The sequence below is a fragment of the Monopterus albus genome, unplaced genomic scaffold (genome assembly GCF_001952655.1).
Source record: "Monopterus albus unplaced genomic scaffold, M_albus_1.0 scaffold104.1, whole genome shotgun sequence".
NCBI classification, from domain to species: domain Eukaryota; kingdom Metazoa; phylum Chordata; class Actinopteri; order Synbranchiformes; family Synbranchidae; genus Monopterus; species Monopterus albus.
In genome coordinates, this window is record NW_018127984.1 from 107,921 (window position 1) to 118,663 (window position 10,743).

A 10,743-nucleotide genomic window follows, 5' to 3' on the forward strand; every position below is an offset into this window, starting at 1 on the left:
CTGCTGTTAAAGCAAAGGGTATCCACAGTTTAATGTTGCTTTAGACAAAATTATGCTTATTTTTCCAGATTTTTTTTTAAAGTTTTTCTTGTGAAACCTTGGATGCTTTCACGTCCTTGGGTCGCGGAAGTGCCAAAACCTGCAGTTCCTCGAATGGCCACTTGAGTCTGGCTCCAAAAGGGTGTCAATCCCCATAGGTTCCCATGTTAAACTGCCCAAATTTGCAGCAGAAATAAACATGTTTAGAGCCTGGTACAAAAAATGGTTTTTGTCTCTATAGCTAATTTCCCCATCCATGACAACTGTACAGGGGGTGAATTTTTTTATAACTTGCCTGTTTAAATTATATTTAGACTAGAAGTTACACATAATTAAGGGCATGGCCACTTTGAGTGACAGACGGGAGGGTCCTGCCATCGATAGCTTGCTCTAGCATCTCGTAAGCTCTATTTATGCTCCACCTTTTTGCTCACTTTTGGTTTAGACCTAGCAGGCAGAGTGAAGCGCCACCAATATGGCTGCGGCCAGACTTGTGCTTCAAAACCACTACTCAGAAAACCAGTGGGTGACATCACAGTGGGTTTGTCCAGTTTTTATCAGTAGCCTTTAATGCAAAGTGTGGTGGTGAAAAATATGAATTTGAAGGGAAAGGTGGATGGTTAAATACACACTTTTTATAGTGAATTTATATATTGGATGTGCACAATATGCACAGGCAGAATCGGAATAAATAGAGGTGAAAATGTTTTGTGTGTATTTAAAATGTAAAATTGTGTCTAGAAAACACTAAAAGAATGATTAGTTATGTGTCAATGCATGTGAGTGATGGTTTATTCCTGTCTCTCCCTAGTGTGTAAAAAAAGCAGTGCAAATGAACACAGGAATATTTGGAATGGAGCCTTGGAGATATGGTTATGTAGTTACCACAGTATGATGATAGTGAGGCCTACATCCTTTTTGCTGCTGTAAAAGCAGACAAGATCACAGCGTTGCTCCACAGTGATGTTTTCTCAAAAGTGTTTAAAATAACAGCTTCTTTTATTTGTTGCAATACCACTTGGCCTTAATGTCCTTAGTACAATTTCTGGCTGTGATATTTTTAACAGTAAACCCACAAACATTTTGATGAAGTTGTCTAACAAGTAGCCGGCATAGAAAAGGAGTTCAATGGCTGAAAAAAAAGTAGGCTTAAACCAAAGATAAGAAGTTGTAGGAATTCTACTTAGACTTGCTTATGGTCTTAGAAATGTGTTTATTATAGGAAGTGGGTGGATTGTCCTAAATTAGATCGGAAGCCACAGATCTTTTTCATTCTCTCTTTGTATCTTTGTCACTTTTTGTCTGATCTCACAGCAGGACGAGATGCTCTTACCTTGACTGAAGATGGTATATTGCTTGATTGTGTGTATGTATTTGTAAGGCAAGTTTAAACAAACAGGAGCAAAAAGACACAGGGTACTGTGGAGCTCCTTCATCAGTAAGAGGACAGGTATGCAAATACCTCATTTTTAGAGGTCAACCACTGTTGTACTCAAACTGTGTGTGTGTGTGAGAGAGTGATTGCTTTATTGTTCCTGGCAGCACAATCCTTTGTGAGGATCACCTTGAATTTTACATATTGAATAGAGGACATTAGTGAAATGTGTGATTATTTTTGATTGGTCCTTAGTACTGCACCATGATTTTTAAGGATTTGGGTTAAGTTTTATGATTAAGTTTAATTTAAGGCTAAAACAAAAGTTATGGTTAGAAATGTGATTGTAGTGGTTTAGGTAGGGGCTAGGAAATGGTTTATGTCACTGAAGGTCCTCATAAGTGTAAAAATACAGCTGTGTGTGTCAGTGTTTGAAGCCCAGTGGCTTGATAAGCATCCTGTTTTTGTTGAAACTCAACCAATGTGTCCTTAAGTTCTCATCTTATTGTGTAACTATACATTTGAGCATCAGAGAGGATAAATTGGTAACAGAGCGAGAGAGAGGGAAGACAGAGCGAGATGAGCAGAGACAGCGATGGTGGTGATTTTGGCACTGGTGGTTTTGGTTTTTGGCCTCACAGTTGCCAAGCTGTAGATGTATGTAAATTATAGATGTAGTAGTTTTTAATTAGGGCTTTCACTATTTGGAATAAGTAGCTTGGGTTGAAAAACAGTTTGTCATGTTAAGTAGATTACAGCTGTTCAATGTCACATACATATTTAATCAACATCTAAATAAATATGAGTGACAGATTGAACTTGGTATTTGCAGATACCCAATGTCAGAGCACTTGGATCAGGGCTGAGGCCAACAAACTTTGCTGGGACTTCCCTAATTTAACTTTTGAGTGATACTGCCAAGGGGTGTCCTTGGTTTTGTTGCGTAACGTATTTAGCAGAGTTCTGTATTTGGTCTTTGTTGACCCCTCAGTTAAATGTAGTTACTCTACAGCCGTTGACTCTGCAGCTGGCATTTTCAAACATACCTAAATCTCAATAACACAGTAAAGGAATGAAAGAATAAGGGCAACGCACAGAGGTGGCATCACAGCTCATCATGTGACGTGTATCACATGACTCTTGTAACACAGGGAGCAGTGCAGATTCAGTGTGGGACTACCAAAATTGGTGAGTACTTCAATATTTTATGCTTTTAATGTGCGTCAATGCCAAGAAAATAGGACAATAGCGTATCTTGAAGTGTTGGCAGGTGTCAACCTGTGTTGTTTTGCCGCCAATGCGTGGGCTTTCATTGAAAATAATAGGAGGGGGTATTTGGCCATGTGTCACATGCCACCTGTGTGTGAGGCCCTATAGAAGCAGAGCAGCACAGAGAGGAGCAGTTGAACCAGATGGAGAGACAAAAAGACAGAAACAAATACAAGCTGGGACAGAAGGCCTTATGCTTTCAACAAGAAATTTTTAAAGGCATGGAGATGCTGGGGATTGAACCCAGGACCTCATACATGCAAAGCATGCGCTCTACCACTGAGCTACATCCCCTACAGAGGGCCTTCTTTGTTTCAGACAGTAGAGAGGTAAGACACAGTTACTGAACCTGTTGGATCCAGGCATATGGGAAAGTTGTCTTGGGTTAATCTCTGGTTGTCAACATTAAATGAACGTCAGTCAGTACAAATTACTGCCATAACACAGAATAATGCTGAATTCTATTATGAGAAGCAGATGGAGAGACAAAATAATACAGACAGAGAGACAAATACAAGGAATGCTGACAAGGAAAACAAAAATTAAAAAGAAAAATTGAAATACCAGTAGGTGGACAGATGATGAATTGATAACAGCTTTGAGCCTGGCTCAAAATCTCTGCCATCAGGCTCTCGCCTAACTATTGGCAATGAATGGGCAGCTGTCTCTAACCCATGTGTCTCCATATGTGCTTGGAGTGCTCAATAACGCAGCTGACTTTTGCCACAAGGGGGCTCAAATACAGTCAACAGCCTTTCCAGCACTTACAGTGGTGAAAAACATTAACCCCACCCTTGACAGAGGTAAAGATGCAAAATGGCCTCCAGGATACAGATATAGAGGTGACACTGAAACCCACTTTTTCTGTGGTGAATATTTGGTGTAATTTTCAGGTTTATCAGTGAAGTGACATTAATCTGTTTTATATAAATTAGTCCAGTTATGTGTGTCTAATGCAAGATGGTATTTTAAGGAAAACTCCAGAACATTCCACTCATCAGAGAAGCTGGGGATTGAATGCAGGACTTCATACATGCAAAGCATGTGCTCTACTACTGAGCTACACCCCCTGGGGTGGTTTGTGAGGAGACATTCATTTTATACCCTTCTCAGACAGACAGCAGGCACCTAATGATGTGAGCTACTGAAGGCACATTGACTCTGCACTGGTCCCATACAATGAGACAGTGTTCAGAGGTTGCCATAAGAAGGTTAGACTCCAGTTAAATCAGTGCACACAAATAAAGTGTGTTCTTAATGTTAATCCTTTCTTGCAACTGTGGTCACACACTTGTTCTGTATGTTTACTTTTAGGGAGACAAATGCAGTTTAGTTCTGATATAGCCAGAAATTTCAGATTATTTTAGAGGTGACATAATTTTGTTACTAGCAGCTAATGGGTTAGCAATCAGCATTTGTTGCAGAAGGACTAAAGCAATGTGACAGAAAATCACAGATGATGGGGATGTGGTGACTCAAAGTAAGGATTGGATCCACCATGCATTCAGCAGGCCAAAGGCGGTTCCTGGCAGCCTTACCAGTTTAATTCTCTCCTCCATCCAAACTGGAGAAATACAAATATGTCCAGTTCTCTAAGTCATTCCATCTGCTGCTGCTGTTGTGTGTGTGTGTGTGTGTGTGTGTGTGTGTGTGTGTGTGTGTGTGTGTGTGTGTGTGTGTGTGTGTGTGTTTGTGTGTGTGTGTGTGTGTGATGGAGCATGTATTCCTCTGTCCATATTGTGTTTGTTGTGTGCATGTGCAATCTGTTGCACATAGACAAGCGAATTCAACAGTTTCCAATCAGTCTTGATTTCCAGATTATTATTTAAAGCCATATTACACTTGATGTCATCTCCTAAACATGCATCACTGCAATAACAGCTTCAGTATCGATTTAATGTCACACAAGCACACTGTGCACACATATTCATGCACACACACAAAACCTGACTTTATATTTACTTTAAAGAAAGCATGAGTTCCAAACTGTCATTTCCACAGAGACATTTGTCTTTGAAAAAGTTCATCTCGCTACTTGATAAATCGTATCTGGTGCTTTTGCATTGTTTTCATATATTTGTGTGTCATCCATAGGCTCGACAAATCAGTATTGCACACTGGCATTTACTAGAACTAATTTTATTAAGATGACATTTTGGTCCTCAGGGAAAATTAATATAAATTTTCTTTATTCATATGACAGTGTGTGGGATTCTTTGGTTATTTTTAATCCTGTCACTTAAAATGCATGTGGCAGTTGGCCAGATGTGCCTTTTTTGCCCACCTGTCTGCTCACTGCTCAACTATACCAACCCTCTCTGTTACCAGAAATGAGAGACAAATGAGGGAAGTGTGGGGATGTTAACAACTCCACTGAGCATTCCTTTTGTGTGCTATTCTCTATATAGGTTGTTTTGCATTGGTTTTCTACATAGTATTTAAATCTGTTTGCAAATAAGTGTTCTTGTGTATTTTTGTGTTTGTGCAACATTATGAAAATCTATGTGACGCATACTTCTCAAAAATCCCTTTCAAGCAGCAGCCAAAATATCCTCAGTGTCATATTTCACAGATATGCCTTCAAACAGTTTTAGCCTTTTTCACATCACTTCTCAGCATTGTCAGGTCATTTCTTTCCTTTAAACACCTAGTTTCCAAATGCTTCTTATAGTGACATTACAGTTATCCCATCCACAGATATTTAGCTTTGAAATCCAGGTTTCAAGTGACAGTTTTTATTCTGTTTAAACACCATCCCTAAAACCACTTGAGATTGCTTGCGGAAGCTGTGTATTACTCCATCATTGATCTATCCACCATCCATCCACCCACTGAATTCAAATCAATAGCCTCCTTTATTCCCTTTCTAGTTTGATTGAGCTTGGAGTTATAAACAGTACATCCTCAAACAGTGTGCTCTATTCAAATGGCCACACTGAAAATTGGAACATGCTAACAAACTACATTTTCATATCTTATCATTGTAAACAAACTGTTGCTTTATAAAGATCATATCTAAACCTGGAAATGCTGGGGATTGAAGGTCTCAAAATTCTGAAATACATTTTTTTTTCAAACTATGTAAACTACAACAGCAGTAGTGTTCTTTCCTAACTTCTAATAATATAGAGGTAGTTGATAAAAGTTATAGGTGGTTGCTAATATAATTTAAACTCAAAACTAAAACAAGTTATGGTCTGCTGTTCTACATCTGCATGTTAATGTTACAAAGATGAAAATGCGTGTAGTAAACAAGACTAAACAATGAATCCTGTATACGCTGGTGGGATCCTGTTTTCGGTCTTTACACTCTACATTAGATCATAATTGAATATACACAGTACCTGTTGCCAAGATTGTAGGTGTAATCATCTTGACTGTTAGACTGGCTGCATTACAGTGTGCATTGTATTCCATTTAGTTGGTGTGACTGCCGCCTTGAATATGTGATGCTTTTTTTGTTTAGAAATGTTTTCCTTCTCCTTTGCCTCCTTCACAACACTTGTTTCATTTCCACACCCCCCACAGTTGCACTTGATCAACATACAGCCAACAAATCCATTCTGAGTCACAACCATGAATTATAAAGAGGTAAGCCAAGTCTGCATCTCAGTGAGCCTTATTTGTCATATTACATTACAATAAACTTAGCACATGAGTTCAAAGTGATACATAATGTGTTAATTTGTGAGCTAGATGTGCTTGTGGGCAGGTCAGCCATTCCCCTGTTTCTAGGCTTAATGCTTAAGGCTGTTTTCAGACTGAGTTTCAAAAGTGTAAAAGCCCTATTTATGCATTTCAATGGGGGATTGCATTCTAAACACACTTTGCGTTGTTGTTAGTTAGGCTATTGGGTGTTAAACTGTGTTTTTTATCTATCAGCGCCAACACAGTGGTGGTAGAAATTGGTGCTAATGTAGAGTAGGCATTGTTAGCAGCATGGCTAACCAAAACACAACAGAAATTTGCAGGATGGAAATGTGAATGAAGCCACTTCCATTGACTTGTGGCCATATTGTAAACAGCTAAAACACTCCCCCTGCAAGCCCTCAACCCACAACCAATGCAGCCCCTTGTGTTAAACCACAGCAGGGAGTTGTTGTACCACATTCAGTTTGAACACCCACTAAGCCATGATAATTTGCTGCTGGCTGTAGCCTTACATTTAGCTGACAGTTATGAGAGTGGTACAGATCTTCTCCTCTAGGGACAACATCCACAAATCAAGTGGGTGTCTTGCAAAGTCACAGTCTTTTTATAAACTTCCCTCTTTTCATTACTGTCCTTCCAGTGACGCTCAGCGATAGGGATAGAATGTGACCCTGAGAGTAACTAGAGGATGTTATTGTCTACTCAATGCATAGTCTTGTGCAGCTGACTCCAGTGTGACCTTAACTTGTGTTGGGTGGTAATAAATACCATTCCTACATTTTTGTGCAATTGGTTCTTTGCAAAAACAGCTTTCCAGCAGACTTTTCCTTCTCAGCTATGATTACAACCACATACCTGTTGTGATTGGGCCCCGGCTCGCTCTGTTCCTTTCTGTCTTTTTCATCCAGTAAATTTTCCATCACAGTCAGCCAGATCAGTTCAGTGTGTGGTGGGTAAAAGAGTACAGAGTTGCTCTGGAGGAAACCCCACCCAGACCTGCTGACATACACACACACACACACACGCCTAACCACAGCTACTGCAAAATGGTCACCTAGACAGGAAACACACTCTTCAACAATTTCACCATAAAATGGGTAGCAAGGATGAGTACAGTGAAAAAAGGTAATTTTTTTTTAATACCATTGTTTTATTTATTTGTCAGTAAATATTGTCAGACATGATTAATAATATAGATGCACAAAAATCAAGAGTGCATGTTGTGCCAAGGTCAGGCTGTTCACACCTTCATGTGGTGTTAGCAGAGCAGAAGGTGGTTGTGCAGATGGAGCCTGGCGTCACTCTTTACACCAGGATATGGAACCTATTAGTCCCACACTGAGAGATGATCGGTTGCTCTTACATCATGCACACAATGAGGTGCACAATTTATGTTAGCAAATCTTGTTTGTCAGTCAGATTGTCTCCATGAATCTTCTCTGTTTTACATTTTTACAATTTAAGCTCAATTTATCAAAAGGCTGTGAGAGAAACATGTTAGATCTGCAGTATTGCCTGACAGACATAATCATAGCAGAAACCCTGGATAGAACAACTGATTTTGATGTAATAGTGTGAGGTCTCAGAGGTTTTTCTGTGGTTGCAGCTTGCATATACATATTTTACAGCCAAGAGAGGTTTCAGTTATCTCTCTGTACTTTTTTTGTTGTTTTTCACCTTTTTCATAAAGTGCACTGAACAAAAGATAGTAAAAGGAAAAGCAAGAGGGTGAACAGCAGAAGAAGTAAAACCAGGAAGAAAAGGGCTCCTAAGGGTAGTTTACAGCTATTAAACACCAAAAAAGTGTCGTTACACATCCTTTTTTTGACTCCCTGTCTACCTGCCTGCTGTCTGTCACCATCCTGCTCCGCCAGTCATCTCCCTCTTCTGCCTTCATCACTTCTCTCTCCAAAGAGAAGAGACCTAACGAAAAGTGGAAGTGGACATATGGAGGTTTGAGTGAGGTTAAATAGTGTGAAAAGAGAAAAGGCGTTTTTCGGGCTGTTCCCGAACTTTAGATAACTACATTATCTCCATTTTTTAAGCAGTGTCAATACATTTTTTAATCTTGTGTCCAAACATTTTTCATTTTACATCGACATTGTACATGTACAGAATCAAAGGTACCTAATGAGTTGCCATAAATGCATGTGTCCTTTTTTTGACCTTCTCTTAAATATTTCTTTTTGTCCTCTTCTCTTGCTCTCCCTCCTCAGTGATAGCAGACAGATAAGATTGTTGCTGTTGCCCCCTCGCCCTCTTGTCCTTTTCAAGTGTCTGTCTTCTCTGATTGTCACCATGACCACATGGTTCTAACACAAGCGACTGCAAGGCAGTTATGTGACACAGCCGCTGATGTGTCGAGTGCCCGTATTTCACTCCAGATGATCAATGTCCTATTTGTCACTGTGTCAAACTACATCAATGAGCTATTCATCTTAATAGTCACGCAGGCACACTGACTGACAAGGACAGTTTGTAGTGTCAGTGTTGCTCTGTGAGTGAAATATGAATGTCAGAGGGACATTCTGCAGATGGACATTCATCAGCACTTCCTTCATGTTTGTGTACACAGTTTGTATCAAAGGGGTGCATTAGGTTGATATCACAGTATTGCCTCACCCCTATAATAAATCTGCACATTGGTGTCAAGTAGCAGTATTTTTATTCGTGTTACATATGCAGACAAACTTAGTGCACTGAGAGTTAATCCATCCATCCATCCAATATTTTTTTTCGTGTTACATATGCAGAGAAACTTAGTGAACTGAGAGTTAATCCATCCATCCATCCATCATCAACTGCTTATCCAGGGTCAGCAGGTTTGGTAGGGTGCTCTAGATGTCTCTCTCTCTAGCTCTTCCTGAGGGATCTGTTCCCAGGCTAGATGAGATATATACTGTGCAGTAATCCATCTAGTGTATTCTGGGTCTACCCTGAGGCCTCTTCTCAGTTGGATGTGCCTGGAAAACATCCAGTGGGAGGTGCCTAGCAGGGATCCTAATCAGGTACCTGAATCACCTCCGCTGGCTGCTTTCGATACAAAGGAGCTATGACTCTATATTGAGCTACCTCTGCATGACTGAACTCTGTACATAATCTCTAAAGAAATGTTCACATTACAGCAGAAATACAGCTTTTGTGCTTTTGTGCACACCTTGCCATTGCTGTGTATGTGCTGCACTGTGCAGGTTCTGCACAGACATTTGCGGTGTGCAGTGCACGGGGGGGTGCACTGAAAGTTCAAATTTATTGAACTTTGACCCCAGTTGCGTTAAACTCTGTGTGCATAGCCAATCACTGTTTTTCCCTGGCTTCGCCTTTACTCACAGAGTCTGATCCTCTAAAACATAACATTATTGATCTACTGCTAGCAACATTAGCATTGTAGCTACTCCATTATGTTTTATATCTGAACTCTAACCTCACTGGAGGAGATGTTGTCAGTAAAATGCCATAATTTACATGAAATATCTGGTTTGGAGCAATGGATTCTTAGCAAATGATGTTTTAACTTAGTCTAGCAAGCTTCAAAGCAGAGCTCCATTATCACGATCTTTCAGGAATTAGTGTAATGGCCAGAAGCTTTCAGGAGGAGCCCAGTGTCCATTATCTCTACTGTATCTGGTAAAGCTAATCTATATCTAAATAATGAGTTAAAACAGAGTAGATCTGCTTTCTCTTCTTGTAGTGAATTGGCTCATTGCATCACTAATTGCTCTGTATGAGCTAATGTTACAGTGCTTGATGGTCATGAGGATGATTCACTCTAATGCACAGAGCTAAAGGAATCTCAGCTGGGCGTGGGCTAGGACAGGACAGAGGGAGTGGAGGCCTACAAGGAGAGATAGTTCAGGGACAGGCAATAAAAGAAAGAGACTGGTAGAGAGAAGAGATATATTATAATGTGAGTTTCCAGGGATGTGATGAGTCAGCAACAGGAACTCGGTCCCTGCAGTTAAAGTCCAAATTGTCTAAATTGTTAAAATCCATGCAGCACAGAGGTAATTACAGATGACTGAATGCATAGAAGTTTTGTATCATCTTAGATGGTTACAGCGTTTATTTGTATAGTAGAGTGGGAGAAGGGTAAAACCCATCATCTCTTTCAATGACCCCAACTCATTCGATGACATCTAATAATGCCTGTGAATAAATAGCCTGAAATAGTTTGACTTACACACCCTCATACATGTTCAATGAGATGTTTAACCTGTGACTCACCTGTGCCATTGTAAATTTACAACATATACTTAATGTGATTAATGTGATGTGTCTGCAACCCTGGATCCTTACCTCAGCATGTTTGTCACACACACACACACCTACAGAGGCCACATGCTAATGCAATGCAGGAGCACAGTTAAGCCTTGTAGAGCAGAAGACCGGGTCGCTTGGTTTGACACTCT

At 40.0% G+C, this 10,743-nt stretch overlaps 1 protein-coding gene and 1 non-coding gene across 2 annotated transcripts in view; one reads left to right on the plus strand and one right to left on the minus strand.

Moving 5' to 3' along the window:
• m1ap (meiosis 1 associated protein) overlaps nt 1–10,743 on the plus strand; it is a 30,189-nt gene that overhangs the window by 8,464 nt on the left and 10,982 nt on the right. The gene's annotated exons all lie outside the window — the stretch shown is intronic.
• Nucleotides 2,906–2,977, minus strand: trnaa-ugc (transfer RNA alanine (anticodon UGC)). The gene has a single exon. It is a non-coding gene; the product is annotated as a tRNA-Ala (tRNA).